An 18,033-nucleotide genomic window follows, 5' to 3' on the forward strand; every position below is an offset into this window, starting at 1 on the left:
TCTTCCAGGCTCACTTGGTTGTTGGCAAAATTCATTTCCTTGCAACTGTGAAACTCATGGAGATTGCATCTTTGAGGCCAGCAGGAGACTCTCCATCCAGGTTTGTTAAGATGGAGTGTTATATAAGCTAATAATCACAGTAATGACTATCTCATCATAATCACAGTTCCTAAGCATTCTCAAGGAGAGAGGATCACTTAGGGCTGATGTTTTAAGGGCAAGAATCTTGGGGGTCATCTCATAACTCTGATGATTGCAGTAGGAGAGTTACAAGGATCAAAGAATCAACAAGACTTTGCTGGTAAAAGAGGGAAGTGCAGCACTAGTCTTGATAATTAGAATATCTTTTTTTTAATTTATTTTTATTGGTGTTCAATTTACTAACATACAGAATAACCCCCAGTGCCCGTCACCCATTCACTCCCACCCCCCGCCCTCCTCCCCTTCTACCACCCCTAGTTCGTTTCCCAGAGTTAGCAGTCTTTACGTTCTGTCTCCCTTTCTGATATTTCCACACATTTCTTCTCGCTTCCCTTATATTCACTTTCACTATTATTTATATTCCCCAAATGAATGAGAACATATAATGTTTGTCCTTCTCCGATTGACTTACTTCACTCAGCATAATACCCTCCAGTTCCATCCACGTTGAAGCAAATGGTGGGTATTTGTCATTTCTAATAGCTGAGTAATATTCCATTGTATACATAGACCACATCTTCTTTATCCACTCATCTTTCGATGGACACCGAGACTCCTTCCACAGTTTGGCTATTGTGGCCATTGCTGCTAGAAACATCGGGGTACAGGTGTCCCTGCGTTTCATTGCATCTGTATCTTTGGGGTAAATCCCCAACAGTGCAATTGCTGGGTCGTAGGGCAGGTCTATTTTTAACTCTTTGAGAAACCTCCACACAGTTTTCCAGAGTGGCTGCACCAGTTCATATTCCCACCAACAGTGTAAGAGGGTTCCCTTTTCTCCGCATCCTCTCCAACATTTGTGGTTTCCTGCCTTGTTAATTTTCCCCATTCTCACTGGTGTGAGGTGGTATCTCATTGTGGTTTTGATTTGTATTTCCCTGATGGCAAAAATTATAGAACACTTCTGAAAGAAATTGAGGAAGACACAAAGAGATGGAAAAATATTCCATGCTCATGGATTGGCAGAATTAATATTGTGAAAATGTCAATGTTACCCAGGGCAATATACACGTTTAATGCAATCCCTATCAAAATACCATGGACTTTCTTCAGAGAGTTAGAACAAATTATTTTAAGATTTGTGTGGAATCAGAAAAGACCCCGAATAGCCAGGGGAATTTTAAAAAAGAAAACCATATCTGGGGGCATCACAATGCCAGATTTCAGGTTGTACTACAAAGCTGTGGTCATCAAGACAGTGTGGTTCTGGCACAAAAACAGACACATAGATCAATGGAACAGAATAGAGAACCCAGAAGTGGACCCTGAACTTTATGGTGAACTAATATTCGATAAAGGAGGAAAGACTATCCATTGGAAGAAAGACAGTCTCTTCAATAAATGGTGCTGGGAAAATTGGACATCCACATGCAGAAGAATGAAACTAGACCACTCTTTTTCACCATACACAAGATAAACTCAAAATGGATGAAAGATCTAAATGTGAGACAAGATTCCATCAAAATCCTAGAGAAGAACACAGGCAACACCCTTTTTGAACTCGGCCACAGTAACTTCTTGCAAGATACATCCACGAAGGCAAAAGAAACAAAAGCAAAAATGAACTATTGGGACTTCATCAAGATAGGAAGCTTTTGCACAGCAAAGGATACAGTCAACAAAACTCAAAGACAACCTACAGAATGGGAGAAGATATTTGCAAATGACATATCAGATATAGGGCTAGTTTCCAAGATCTATAAAGAACTTATTAAACTCAATACCAAAGAAACAGACAATCCAATCATGAAATGGGCAAAAGACATGAAGAGAAATCTCACAGAGGAAGACATAGACATGGCCAACATGCAGATAATTAGAATATCTTACGGACATATAAGGGACATTAATATTTTGAAGCAATTTACGTCATTTGCCTAAGGTCAACATGGTGCATCACTGGCCTAGCCAAAGCCAGGATTGTAAATTCTGTTTCCTACCTATTGTACTCAAAACCACTTCTTCTACACCATTCTGAATCATTGCTGTGGATTTTACTGAGAAATATTTCTATCCATGAAGCCTTTCTTTTCCTTTGGGCAACTCTAATCCAGGCATGGCTAGACCACAGAGACCACACCCTCTGGAGCTCATGAAAAATCTGGGCTCTGGTTTGGCTCTACATTTTCCTGCTACTCTTATGCTGGTCATGCTGGAAAGCACAATTCCCTTTCTGAATTAGGAGTCCCTGGCTTGATGACATATAGCAAAACCTTATCTCCAAATACCAGCTTTAGACGGCGAGTGCAAAGAGCATGACTTGACTTAGAAGATGTTATGACAGTAATGATGAGGCCATAACCCTAGTATATTTTTGATAGAGTTACTGTTACCATTTCCCATAGAGAGAACCTCATTAGGGGGTTTAGTGCATGATGTATGGACCACTAACTTCCTTAAGCTAGAAGGATGTGCAGAGTGCTCTAGATGGCAGGAATCAATTGACAGACAAAAAATATCACTTATGTTTGGTTTCTGGACATTTACAGACACATGCACCCACACAGGCACACAGGAACACATCCATGCATATATGGGTCCCAGTCAAGCCACCTGAATATTGATTTGTGAATAATGAGTTATTGGAAGAACTGTACCCTCCCTATCTTTTACAACCATCTGGGCTCCAAATTGCAACATTTTTTATCAACTCATTAAATGCACATCACTTAAATAAATCTTTCATAAAGGGGATTCAAACTATGTTAACAGTAAAATCTCTGTGGTGATCAAAACATAACATTAAAAATATGAAGGATAGAGGAAGAAGATGAAAGGATCACCTTCTTCCCTTTGGCTTCCTGCTGCTCTGGACTCAGAAATGAGAGAAAGACACTTAATTTTCCTGGGTCTAAGTTAGCTCACCTTTAAAATAGGAGTGTCTAATAGAATAGTGAGATGAGTTTTGAAATGAGACTAATTTATTCTGCTGTGTATTAATACCAAGACTTAAAGAAAATTACTTAATCTGTCAGAACCTCAATTTCCTCAACTATGATAAATAAAAAGTGCTTAAATCATAAAACTGTGATAATTATTTATGCTAATGTACGTGGAAAAAACAGCACAGAGCATGGCATATAGCAGGCGTTCAATAGATGCTAGTTTTTCCTATCCACACTCAGGATCCATTCCTACCCCTTACTTTTCTTCTTAATATTCTATAATCATCAATCTTCCTTTCAACAGTTAAGTCATTCAAAGTATTAAAGCTCCATGAAAAACTTTGCCTTAGCATTTCTGACAGTCTGTATGTGGTACCCTGACATTCTCCCACTTCTGATTCCCTCTGTTAGGATTATCTAAGAAAAAAATACAAATGCATGGGTACTTATTTGTCAGCATCAAGATAGATGCTCTTTCTGGGAAGTTCTTTTCACTTTCTGGTAAAGACCTTAGACATCCCCTCCCACTGGTGACATTCATTGAGCAGGAGTAAACAGCATACTGTCATGCAAGGTTGAGGCAATGGCTTCTACAAGGATGAGCATTTAACAACTTAAATACACATATCTGTCTTGACTATTGGGGATGATCTTGAAATGCTCTGAGTTACGTTGTCAAGGCAAAATTAAATCCTACTTCCTAGCCTGTGTGACAGGAACAGAAAAGTAAAAGTATACATATGGTCAAGGGTCCTGAAAAGAGATTCAATTATATAAATCATAGAATTAGTATGCTTTATGAGCTATTTACTGCTGGCCTTTGAGAATAATTGATAGCATAAGCTGTAGGGATACCATTAAGGATATCAGAAAGATCTTTACAGGAATTTAATAGTCTTGACTCCTGGCATGCTTTCCCCATTCCCAAATTCCTCGTGACGCTAAAATAATAAAGGCGCATTATTACAGTGGGGCTTCGTTCGTTTTCTCTTTAGTTTAAAGGTCCTTGTGTAGTTCATCTATCTGTAACAGCTACCACAAGTTAGAATGCTATTTACTGGGACAAGATATCCTGGGAATTTGGGAAACAAATTTCTCAGTCTCAAAATTAATCCACTGTCAACTTTCTGATCATATAAAACCTTTATATAAGAGATTTATTCTTTGGGCTTAAGGAATAACATATATAAATTAGTAGCAGTCATTACCACCTTAGCATGATTTATCATATCACTTCGCAGAGTCAAGTAGCCAAATACAGGACCTGTGTGTTCAGTATGAGACAAAGCATGTTTTGCAGAAAATAATTAGCCTTGGAAATTGATCTGGAGCAAAAGGACAGCTATCTGCAAAGAACAAGTCAGGATCCACAATTATAGAGGGGAAGGAGCCTGAAAACCCAGCACTCAGTTCTACAGAAGAAAAATGGCACTATACTCCAGGCTAAAAGGGGAAAGACTATGCCCTGAAGCTAATCTTTTATTTGTGATTTGTCCTAGGGCTGCCTATACCCTGATGCTATCCAAGGTTCTGAAGCCTTTTTGTTGTTTGTATGCCAAATGTTATCCCCTTCTTCCTTTTCTTTGTCTCCCTTTACTCCACCTGTTGTACAGTAACTGTTAACATTTGATGACCACTCACAAAATGAATGATGCATACTGCATCGTTAACTCACTGACCAATGCATAAATACACTGAATCCAAAAACGTCTAGTCTGTGCTTTGTGAACACACATATCATCATCAGGTCCTGAATTTAGCAACTCAGCATTTCCTTTACCCTTTTATCCACTCTTCCATTCATCCATTTAATATTTATTAAGCTCCCAGTATTAGGCAAAATGCATGGAAAGGAGTAAATGGCCCTTACCTCTGTCTCTGTAATAGTCAGGAAACAGTAGAAAAATCATTTGGGGACTTCTTCCATATACAGTTGAGAGAGATATGGAAGAGAATTATGGAACTAAGTCTTACTGGAATAAAAATTCTAAATCAATTCAAGGAATTTATAAAAATGTTTGAAATATTTAAACCAATATTTTGTTCTTAATCATATAAGAACAAAAACATCTGCACGAGGAAGGAACACAATATACAAAGTTAAAAAGCAAGCAACATACTTAGAAATATAATTGAAGCACATATAAAAGATATATACAATGCAATAGAAAAGAAGATAAAGTTCACAAAATATATTTTCCAGGAAAAAAACAACAACTCTTCAGTATGGGAATGAATGTTCAACCTCCCTCCTAATATAAGAGATACATGTTTAAGTTACACTAAGATACCATTTTCATCTATCAGATTGGTAAAAATCTGGAAGTTTTGAAAAATATTAGGATAGAAAACTGTAGGGAAATACGTACTCTCATAAGATGTCAGGGGTGGGGGCTAAATTACAATCTCTGCAGAGAGTAATTTGGCAATATCTATCAACTTTATAAATGCACACAATAATTGACCCAATAACCTCTTTTTAGAAATTTATCTTATAGATATTTCCACACACATGGGAAATGATACATGCATATGATTATTTGCTACAGCATTTTTGTTGGTGGAAAAAGGATTGGAAATGAATATCCTTCAATGGAGATTTAGCACTGCTTATAGTAGAATATTATACTGGTATAAAAATAAAAAGAAGGGTCTGTATATACTGATATATAATAATCTCTAAAATATATTTCAAGTGAAATGACAATATAAATAACTATCCAGAAAGAATGCAGCAAATGGTAAGAAAGATTATTTATATATATTTGCTTATAGACTCGAAATATATTTCTGCAAAGATAAGAAGCTGATAAACACTGGTTATCTCTGGGAAGCTAAAGTTAAGGATGTAGGAGAAACTTCCTCTTGTGAACTTTTAAGCTTTTTGGTGTTTGAGTCTTGTGAATACATTACCTACTTTAAAAATTGAGATTTTTTAAAATAAAACTTATCTTAGAAGGTGATTGTCATTCCTTATGACTTCAGTATTGATTCCTCCCTCATCTAACTGTTCTTGCTTTTAGTGTTTGCACTACCTATGTATTGTCATAATGATAAGCTTCTCTGCTAAGTGCTACATAACACTATTTAAACATATATAATATCAATAAATGAGTTGTGAAATGGAATGATTTTATATTTTCTTTTTTCACATGAGTATATTCTGTCTTTGGAGATTTTTCCCTGAGTAGCATAAGAAAAAAAAAATTAACAGTCATCAAATAACTTCCCTGCCCCCAAGTCTGCTTTGATGTCTAACCTAATCTCATAGCAATCCTAGTCCTGAACAGTATCCCTCTTCTTATTACACAAATGATAAATTTGGAGCACAGAGAGGATAAATGGATTTCCAATGGTGACTCAGCTAATAAGTGGCAGCTGAGCTAAGACCTGAGCGCATTTTTCTTGGTCTGCTCAATACTGCCTCCTTGTGCAAAAGAAAAGTAATGGTCTTTGCAGTTTCAATCTGGACTATACATTGCAGGGAGAGATTTAGATTTAACATAAATGCAAATAGCATTGCACCTGGGTGATAATAGATGTTCCGTAAATGTTGGTTTCTCTTACTCTTATATTCCTGTTTCTAGAAGATTACTATACATTCAGTTTGGTCAAAAGTACAAGATAATTTTTTTTTCTGAATCAAAGAAATTAGAATAATAGTTCTATGGTAATAGAAATGTCCCAGAGGAGGCATGCCAAAAGTAATCTCAAAACATGTTACAGCAAAGTCTCTTGGGATAAAAAGGGCAAGTTTGTTATGCTCTGAGATGTCCTGTTCCCCTCATGGTTTATGAGCTGGAAGGATCCCTTAAAGGGATCTGTCAAGACTGACTTTATAGTTTCATCCAGGTTGGGCACGAGCCACTTTATTAAGCCAAAGGAAGATGCTTATTGTGCCAGCTAAAATTGTACTGCTTCCATCCAGAAACAAGCAGAAGTCAAGTAATGTTTGAAATATAAATCCACTCCAACCCACTACTTCAACAAAGAAAGTAAACGAGTGACAGAGGGCACCTACAGAGCACCTGTAATTTCACATAATTGGCCAAAGGACTTCATTGTTCCATGATGCAAATGAAAGATCATTAATGGGCAGTAAAAAGGGGTGGAGGGTAAGAAGAATGCGTAACCGAAGACAGTTAATGCTTTCAGGGGAGATTGGCACATCAGAGCTCTGCTGTAATATGCAGTTGCCTAATTTCACTGAGGTATTGAACAAATGATAGATGGGGGATAGTTAACAGGCACCATGACAGCAATAATGAAGATACTCCCTGCCAGCAGAAGACCTCTGCTCCCGCTTCCTATTTAAATGACTTCTCGTACCGCTGAATACCTGGTTGTCAAGAGTACTGGTTACCTATTCCCTCATGACTCAGGATGAGATACTTTCGCTCCAAAGGACCGTCTAGCTATCTACCACCAATCTCCCCATGCCCCCCTTCTCCTCTATTAATGTGATTTACCTAGGAAAGTGCAAAGCTAGGAAATTGAGCTACAAGGAAAATTGAACTTAAGAGCAGCACTGCAATTTCTACCCAGTTTGATGCTTTTCATTGCTTCTAAGTGGCTAGCGGTCTTCACTGTTTTCAGGGCACCACAATGTCAGGACAGACAGCCTTTAGATTTAATTGACTGTCATTATGGTGCTGTGTTTATGCCTTAGGAAGGTCAGATGAGATGTATAAGCCTGTGTAAGGTTTTCTAGAGACAAAGACCAAGAGAAACAGGAGAACAAGGCATGGTATTTGGACGGAGAGGAGTTGTGCTAGTATTTCCAGATTTCGGAGACTGATTAGTAAGGAGGTAAATGACTTCCCTAATGACTTGGAAGGCAAGCCAAGAACACTTCATGAAATTTATACATACTATGACTTTAGAATCATTTTAAGCATTATTCCATTTAAGACCAGATCTAATAGGTGGAGTGTTTGTTAACCTTACAACCATTTTAATTTTCTGATTTCTCTCAAATATGCAAGGATTCCATGATTTCACCTAGATAGTAACTATGCAAAAAATATATATATGTAATATATATGCAATATGCAAATATATATGTTATATATATTCACCTAGATAGTAACTATGCAAATATATTTTGCATGTATATGCAAATATATACAATATATATGTTATTGCATATATATTTGCATATTGCCATAGCACAAAATTATATTGAATAAAAATCCTTATGTTATAAAGAGAAAGCTGTAAATGGCAGTTTGATGTATGACAAGGAGATTAAAGGTACATTTTAGACCTTTTCAGGCATGAGTAATTAAAAAAGGTGCAAAAATGAAAGGAAATGCATGACCAAATGTATTATTAATAATATAGCTTTCCATTTGGGAAATACAAAGTTCAGTGTTGACTTAAATCTGAGTGAAATAGGGTCAGGAGGTCAACATTCAGATTTCAGGGGACTTATTTAATAATAGGGAGAGGAATACTGAAAATCATAAAGAGAAATCCTAAATGTTCTGGTCTCTGCTATCCCACCTGGTCAAAGGATAAGCACATCCATAAAAATTCCACTGTTTATGGAGTGTCTGTGATGGGCCAGGAGTTTGAGTCATTATTTGGAAACTCCAAGAGAACTTTGAAAGGCAGGTATTAATATTCCTACTTGGCCCTTGAGAATCCTAGAGTTTAGAGAGGCAAGTTGACTTACCAAAGGTCATTCAACTAATGTATGTTCAAGCTTGGATTTGAGTCCAGCTCTACCTCCAAAATTTCTCCATTCACAGTGCTATACACACAGCAATGTCAACATCACTCGGAAGGCCCACATGTACCTGATAATTTTGGTGACCTTACTTTCAAGGACTCTTGACAGAATAGTTTATATTCCAGGCAGAGGACTCACAGCAAGGTTTCCCTCTGGCTCTCATTGCTACCACTCATGTGATCTGAGGTTTCTCTTCTAAGCCCACCTCCTCTCTAGGACATCTCTCTGTCTCTCCTCTGTGCCCCTTTCAGCTCAATACAGTTAGTAAAACTTCATAAACATGTGATCACAGTGTGAAAACTAGGCATAGATTAGGTTTGTAGAGGTCAGTTTCTCTTGCTATTGGGATATGGACCTGGATAGGGTGGTTGTTTTCACACTCACTTCCAGTCCACCTTCATTAGCAATATCAGTGGGCCACATACCCATGTAGTCTATCACTGTTTGTGAACCTCCTCACTGTAGTGTTCATGGACAGCCCCACAGGCTGGCTGCTGGTGACACAAGGGCCAAGTACAAACCTATAAAGAGGGGGGGTTCTTTCTTGGAAGGGGTTTACTACCTGGAATCAGATCTTTATTCTCTTGGGTCCTAGGTCCTTCTTTCAGGCTCCTGTCAAAATCAGGCCTTTGTCAATTTCTCTTCAGGGTTGTTCCAGAATTTCACCTCTCCCATTTATCTTTGCTCTTTCACTTTGGGCAAATGGGAGGTGTAATAGAGCAGAGAAGAATACTTACTTTGCATATGTATTGTCCAAGTAATGTGGGACAAGTTAGTTAAACCCCTCTAAAGCTCAGTTTTCTCTCTCTCTCTCTCTCTCTCTCTCTCTCTCTCTCTCTCTCTCTCGTGGGGAAGAGGGTGGTGCATAGAGGGAGAGAGTCTTAAGCAGACTCCATGCCCAGTGTGGAGCCTGACTCAGAGCTTGTAACCCTAAGATCATAACCTCAGCAAAAATCGAGACTCAAACATTTAACTGACTGAGCCACCTAGGTGCCCCTCTCTATTATTTTTAATAAGAAAAACAAATATAGTACCCACCTCATGAGTTTGTTGTGAGGTAAAATGACAAATTTAAAACACATAATGCTTCACACATAAAAAGCACTGCTGACACTATTCATATTATCATTATTCAAAAAGGGTTTTCCGGCAGCCCCGGTGGCTCAACGGTTTAGCGCCACCTTCAGTCCAGGGTGTGATCCTGGAGGCCCGGGATGGAGTCCCACATCCGGATCCCTGCATGGAGCCTGCTTCTCCCTTTGCCTGTGTCTCTGCCTCTCTCTCTCTCTCTGTGTCTCTCATGAATAAATAAATAAAATATTTTTAAAAAATAAAAGTTTTTCTACTTCTCCCTCCCCCTTGTTCTTCTCTCTTGCTTCTCTAAAACCTTCCAGTTCTCAACAACTTCTTGTCCCTCATCTCTACCTCCACCCACCCCAGAAGCTCCCCCCGCAAGACTCTCAATCTCTCCTGCTGGGATTGCAAATTCTCTTGCCCCACCTCTCCTAGCTACTTATCTCTGGGACTATTGTCTCCTCTCAATAACCACATTAGCATAAATGTTATTATCTCTAAAATCCAATTAATTTCAATTACTGTGGCACTAGACAGATTGCCAGTGCTCTCAATTCATGGAAGATTCTAAGAAAGTAAGTGTTGCCTCTCACTTCAATTTTACATGGCTGTAAGGACCATGGAAAACAGATGGAGAACCAGATACAGACCACCTCAAATCCCATTTACTCAATCATTCCAACTGTCTCAAGATGTAGGTTTTTTTCTAGAGTGAAGATTTTCACAACATTGTCTGGCTTTAACTGGTCTCTGCTGGACATGTTTATCGATTGCAAACAAATAAAATGGGCAAAAAAATGAGCAGCAAGAGAGATGCTAGGGGATGATCTAGAAGCATGTACAACCAAAGTAGGAATAATCAAGAACTGACTATACATGTACACCTGTCTTTAATATCCTAAAATTGCAATTTTAGTCAACATATTCAATACCAAACCATTGAATCTTGATTAGTCCTACCCGGTCTATTTTATGAATTCCTTCAACATCTGTCTATTTGATGAATATCCACTATACACCTACCATGTGACAGGCATTCTATTCTGGACTGAGCAAGGAAGAGGACAGACAGCGTCTCTCTCAAGCCTTTATTTGATGTAGAAGATAGTCACAAGGTACTTTGGCTGACTCTTATTTCAAGTCATTAATACCTCTGATCCCTCTCATCAACATTGATACTTGAGAAGATATAGTAGAATAAGAAATTTTGCTCTCATTGATAATATCTCAAGGCTACGTGTAGCCCCTGGGGCTGAGGAAGGTTTTGGCTGTCCTTTGATAGTTCTAACCCATAGGTTTGGGTTATGTTAAAAAAACAACATAATAACAGGCTCAAAATGGAGTCACTTATGCTAAGCCCCACATCACCAAACTAAGACTTAATTACAGCTTCAGCTTCTCCCCAAACTGAAATCTTAAACCAGTCAAACAAGAATTACTGTTGGCACTAGTGAAGCAGTCTGCCTAACAGCCCTCTGCCATCCCCTGAAGGAAAGTGGCCTTGCCACAACCAGTCCATTCTTTGAAAGTATAAATTCCTTGTCCTGCCTCCCTCTGCCTATAAAGTCTTTCATTTTGTACATCTCCTCAGAACTCCTTTCCTTTTTTTTTTCTCTTTCTTTTTAAGAAATTATTTATTTCCCATTTTGTTTGCCTTTGTGGAATAGCAGCTTACCTTTGTGGAAGACCACTCAGTGGTTGTTCCTACCCATTCAGTGGCCTGAGCAGTGGGAGCTGCAGATCAGCCTTTAATGGCAAGCTGAGCACTCCAGTGTTCAGTAGGGACCTGCTGGCCAGGCACAGAGGGCACCTGGACACCTGCAGACCAGTCCACAACTTCAGACGGAGTAGTAATCAACTCAGGAGCTAGAGAAGTCCATTCACCCTGAAATTCCTCCTTCGTCATAGCCTTTACAGCATCAGCCAGCTCTCCCTTTTTAGTCTCTTCAGGATCTCTGTAGAAATAGAGTTCAGGCATGACCTCTCATGGGTGTTCACGGGAAATGGTGCCAGGCACACTCAGAACTTCCTGGGCCAGCATGCACCACATCAAACCCATTGAGTGAGCTCCCTTGTTATTGCAAAAGAGGGCAATGTCCACATAGCACAGAGGAGGATCTGGTAGGCAGGTTAAGGTAAGATGCCACTGTGAGACGCTGGTGGTCAGCACTAGAATCAGCAACCACCAGAGGTCTCTGCTCCTGGAAGGCTGCCTGGATCTGGTGAGTGAAGTTTCCAGGAGTGAAGTGGCCAGCGATAGGAGTGGCTCCTGCAGTAGCAGCTCACTGGCCACAGCTCACTGACCACAATTCCTGGATGATTTGACCCTGACATCAGCCAGGTTTCTAATGGCAACAATGGTATGAGCTGCCAGCAGAAGCTTCTCCTAAGTTCTCTTCAGATCTATGATATAGATGCCATCACTATTCCTTTTGAAGATGTACTGTTCCATTTGGAAGTCTAGGTTGGTGCCACCTACGTGGGTTCCTGCTGCAAGGAATTTGAGGATATCCTCCTCCTTCAATTTGCAGGACCTAAAGGGATCTGGACATTGTGAAAGTTTCCCTTTAAGTTACGACAAGAACAAGGAACAACATCATATGGATCCCTCCCTGGGTCGTGTGGAAATACTCAGAGCTCCTTTCTCATCTGTTAGATGATGCTACCCAATTCATGAATCTTTGAATAAAGCCAATAGGATTTTTTAAAATTTACTCAGTTAACTTTGTTTTTTTATCATTTAAGGTTGACCCTTTTCTATACATAATGAGTCTTGTAACTCTATCAGTGGCCCTCTCCACCCAGATAACACTGTCATGCCCAGAACAAGACATTCCCTAATGCTCCCAAGCAGTTGTCTTCAACAGACAGAGTTAGAACGTGGGTCATAGTTCTGATTCCTTTGTGTTCCCAATTCTCTTTCAAGAGCCATTTTTTCCTGTATTTTTTCAGGAAGTATTTTAGTAGTACTTCTACTGAGTACTTAAAGTGACAGGTCTCATGCTAAAAACATCACATACATTTAAGCTTCAAATTAGACATTATTATCCTTACTTTACAGAATAAGAAAGGGAGGACTAGATGGATTGTGACATTTCCCTTGGTCATTCAGTTTGTAGATGACAGGGCTTGGACCACCATCTTCACTTAGTACATGGAGATAGACAAGCACACAGTCTGTTTCCTGGCCACAGGCTGCCACTTGCCAGCTGGGCTCAGTTACTGTCTTTGAGTGTGAGTTTTTTGAATATAAAGTCAGTGTTTGGGCCTCTACATGTAATATACATTTCTTAATGTATAAGATGCTAAAGCCTTCTCAAAGAGCCAAAGGGGTTAAAACCTACGAAGTGTGATGCTAAAGTCTTAACTGCTAAAACAGTGAAGGGGAGATGGAATCTCCATTTGTACTAAGTGGGCATGCTGCCCCCACAGCTGGTGACTCAGGATACAGGCTTCACATCTGGAATTCTGCTGGGCTTAGTGGCAGTGGCTTGGGAAAACCTGGTCTCCAGGAAGCCAGCGGCCCAGGATAGGGGGATAGTGTCTGATGTGGGACATAATAGGAGGTGCAGACTCCAGCAAGCCCAAACACACTCATTTCCCCTTCTCTTTATACAGATGTTTAGCTGCTGGAAGAACCCCTGTGTGCAGAGGCAGGTGGCCAGGCTGGGCTGACAGGAAACACATTCGCTCTCTTGCCCCGCCTCCTTTTCTAGCTTTTTCAATTAGTTCCTCTTCTTAATTTTTGCTTATTCCCTGTTGTCCACACCCTTCTCCATTTCCTTTAGGGTTTCATTAAAGGCCAACCATCTGCCCCCAGTTAAATGATTCTCTCTGAAATTTTAATCCCTAAAACAACAGCGTCAAGTTCAATTCACAAAGGCTCAACTGTTGCATGAATAATTGGGATTGGAATCCTCAGCAGCACCTATAAAATGTATGTGGCTGGAATCTACCACTGGGAAGCACCATTACCCTGGGACTTATGATAATTAGTGGGGTTAAGTAGCTAGGGCCAGGGAGTCCTACACTTTGCTAGGAGTCCTGGAATGACCTGAAGCTGCTCTTCCCCTGATGGACCCAAGAGGTTTTCCAGGCTTCAGGGATAAGAGTAAACTTTCCAGCTCTTGGGCTGGAGCGTCTCAAGGGACTTCCAGAATTAGAGATGCAGACACCAAAACGCTCCCCCTTCCTGATTTTGGTTTATTCTGGTAAAAAGGGAACAATTTCTTCCTTTCAACCCCTAGGCTTGCCTTAGCTTTCTCCAGCTCATCAGCATATAAAGTAATTTTGATAGAACCCCTGTAATGCTTTCTCTCCAAAGGATTTTAATACCCTTCTGAGTGACATTTAATATGATAACAGTATGTAATTTTGATATGAAGCTGTTTTCCAGGAGTTAAAGTCCTAACAGTCCCACTGATCAGACTGACAATGGCTTTCCTGATCATTATTAAATTCCCTGTGATTAGAAAATGGGCCGGTGCTATTGATTTAAGCTCTTTGAGTTAAGCTAAGCTTTAGAGGACTTTCACAAGGCACAAAAAAGGCATTTGGTATTGTATTTTACTTTCCCAATTAAAGCACTTTTCAAAGTACAAATAGCAAACAGCCAGGCATTAGGCCCAGGCTCCAGGAAGAAAGGTGAGAAGCATTCATGGAGAACAGAGCACCAGAATTCATGTCCCCCAACTGCAGACTCTGGAAGGTAAGATAGAAGGGCATGAGGTCGGACATTCCCACAGGCAGGATGCTTCCAACTCCCAAAGGTGCCTGAGCCAAAGATGCTTTAAATGCAATTTCAAACCTCCCATAGACGGAGAGGTCATCCATCTTAGAATTCCCAGAGTAATTTCAGTTTCATGGACATTGTCCTGTGGTCACCTCATAATTGTCAAACTTTGTGTACAAATTTTGCATCAAGAAATTATCGTAGAAAAAAAGAAATTATCACTGAATCTCTAAAGGTTAATGACTCCAATCTATCTTTTCAAATTAATAAGTGGGAGAGAGAATGTGGGCAATAGTGTTTCTATTACCACCTAAAGCTCTAGAGAAAACAGGGATCCCAAGAGGAAAATCTTGAGCAATTTCAGGGTATTAAGATTTCTGAGGGAAAGACACTTGAGATTTGCAGGTGTGCCTGCAGTCCCTGTTTGTTGCCCAGATGATAAGCAGTTTGAGTGATTGTGTTTGGGCCCTGAGCACGCCTTCTCTTAACTGCATATCTTCTCTAATCCCCACAAACCCCAGGAGAGCCTTTCCAAACCCAGTTGTTGCTGCCTCTCTTGCTCCGAGGTCCTGGTGTCCAAGGTCTTCTTTAGTTCTGCCCATGAGGACCTGAACATCCCCGCTAGGAAACTTGTGGTATGCATTCTGGATTCTGGAAGTAGTTTTTGGTTTTTTGGTTTTTTACCATGGTCCATAGTAAAGAATACACTTTTACCCCACAACCCAACCCAGCCCATGACATGTTCAACACTGAAACAAGTTTCACCAAACACTGGTGTAGCATGGTAGATACATTTTTAGGTCACAGCCTACAAAACTGATGCCATGACTAGCAGGTTTCCACCTGCAAAGTGGAAACTTCTTTATTATGATTTTAATCAAGAATCATAAATACTCATTTATTAATTTATCTAAAAAATACCTAGAGAGCACAGGGCATGCACCCATTTCTATGTTAGGTTTTGTGTGTGGGTAAAAGGAATACAACAGTTTCCCCCCTCAAGCAGCTCATAGTCTATTTCGAGAGCCATAACTGACATGTGAGAAAATGTAAGGAACAATTCCAAAAAGAATTGAAATTGGGTGCTCAGATGCTGAATGGGTCTATGCTTTGGGTATTTTAAGGAGGGAGGGGTGGAGAGAGGAGATGTGCACAAATGAAGTTGGGAAAAGCTGGGAAACTCTTTTCATCCTCAAGGGAGGGGCTGCAGCTCCTGCATCTACCTCCCTATCTGTTCCCAAGGGTCCCTGCACATTACAGGCTTTGAATAATTGTGCTTTGAATCACTCTGTGGTTAGATATTCATAGGCTTACCACTATATCCAATAGTTCCTATTTATTGAGTAACTGCAATGTGCCTGGCATTGTGCTGGGAGTTTAACCTAGTTATCACATTTATTCCTCATAATGAGCTAGTGTAGCAGTGCTACTATCCCCAATTTATAGGTGAGGAAATCATCCTCGGGTATGATCAATGGCTTACCCAAAGTCACAAAACTTAAGTAAGTAGTGGATCTGAGAATTAAACTAGACTTCTTGAATCAAAGCAGATGCTCCTTCCACTCCTTCAAAGGATAAGATGGATTTAGGTAACTTTTTTAGGAGGCCAATGAAGGCAGAGAGCCTAGGAAGGGAGATGGTGTAAGCACAGTGCATGGCATCTTTCAGGAACAAAGGAAATCAGCAAGATAGAAGTGGAATTTAAATTTTAGGAGAAAACAGTGAAAGACCAGGTTAGAGGGAGATGGAAAGGGAAAAACAGCTTGAAAATGAGTTAAGATTGCTGAAAAATAAGGGAATATAAGGGAAGGGAGAAGAAATGTGTGGGAAATATCAGAAAGGGAGACAGAACGTAAAGACTGCTAACTCTGGGAAACGAACTAGGGGTGGTAGAAGGGGAGGAGGGCGGGGGGTGGGAGTGAATGGGTGACGGGCACTGAGGGTTATTCTGTATGTTAGTAAATTGAACACCAATAAAAAATAAATTAAAAAAAAAACAAGAATAAGAACAATGCCAATAACAACAGCAACAATATTTCTGCTGAATATGCTAGGTACCATTTCAAGGTCTATATGCGTTAGTAATTTCATTCTATGGTTAAAGAAACTTAGGCACAAAAAAAGCTGAATAACTTTTCCAAAAACCCAAGCAGAATCATGTCTAATAATCCTAGGTAGGTATGAAGTTGGTGTTGCCACTACCACTATGTTATCTTTGCTCCCCCATTCTTCATAAATCCAGCTTTTTCCAGGTTGCTCAATGGGCAGCATGAGTACAGGGTACCTGCAGTGGGCAGATGTTCTTAGATCCCTTCATCAGGGTTGATTCCTCCCATCCTCAGCTGGTTAGAACAATTCACAGCTGAATCGTTCACTAGGAATTGCCCTCAGTCATCAGGAATTGCTGGAAGGTTATGCTCCTTGTAAGAGACAAACTGTGGCCAATGATGAGCTGATATGAGACTCTAAAGCCTCAGCACCTTTGCCTCAACTGGGGAAATACTGAAAGGCCAGCCTAGCTCTAAGCTCCTCATGCAATTGACTGACCGCTCAGTGAAAAGTGCATTTAAGGTCAGTTGCTCCTCCTCCTACTTCTTCCTCTTCTTTATTAATCTTACCTTTCTCATTTTGGGGGGGCGGGGGAGGGGATATGTGTTTCTCCCAAGAGCACTTCTCAATATACCCTGAATTAAATTTTCTGTCTTGTAGTCTGTTTCCAGAGAACCCAATCTAAGCCATTTATACCAGGAGTGATCCTATGAAGTGGACTATAAAATAGAAGTTTGGAGGTGATTACCCCATTGGCCAGCTGGAGGTGTAGACACCATCACTGGTGGTTGGTGGGTATATTATGGATAGTCTCTGATGTGCTGTTACAGTGCAATTACAAATGTCTACCAAATGTGTTAGGACACTAGTGGAAGATAATGCAGTGGTTGGAGTAATGTCTCTGGAATGGATAAGCATGCAAGGAAATAACTAGAACAACCATAGAATAGGTGGCTGTTGCTGAGTGTCACTGATTCACTCATGGCAATCAGAAGAATCTGGCTCATAGTAATTTATTGACAATTCAAGGCAAAATGATTTTCTTTTTTATTTTATTTTATTTATGTATTCATGAGAGACACACGGAGAGAGGCAGAGACATAGGTAGAGGGAGAAGCAGGCTCCCTGCAGGGAGCCCAATGCAGGACTCTATCCCAGGATCCCGGGATCAGGACCTAAGCCCAATGCAGATGCTCAACCACTGAGCCACTCAGGTGCCCCAAGGTAAAATGATTTTCAAGGAAAGCAGGATCTCCTTGGCAGCGTTAGAGAACATTTTGAACTCCTGAAGCACAAGGCCATTAGCACGAAGGACTAGGTTCAGGACTTAACCATGGAAGAGCAGCAGAGCTTCAGAG

General features: G+C 40.1%; 1 pseudogene; it reads right to left on the reverse strand.

Annotated features, from left to right (window-relative positions):
• Nucleotides 1–14,727, reverse strand: part of LOC112670053 (40S ribosomal protein SA-like) — a 28,486-nt pseudogene extending 13,759 nt beyond the window's left edge.
• Nucleotides 14,728–18,033: the final 3,306 nt, after the last annotated feature.

The sequence above is a fragment of the Canis lupus genome, chromosome 25 (genome assembly GCF_003254725.2).
Source record: "Canis lupus dingo isolate Sandy chromosome 25, ASM325472v2, whole genome shotgun sequence".
Taxonomy (NCBI): Eukaryota; Metazoa; Chordata; class Mammalia; order Carnivora; family Canidae; genus Canis; species Canis lupus.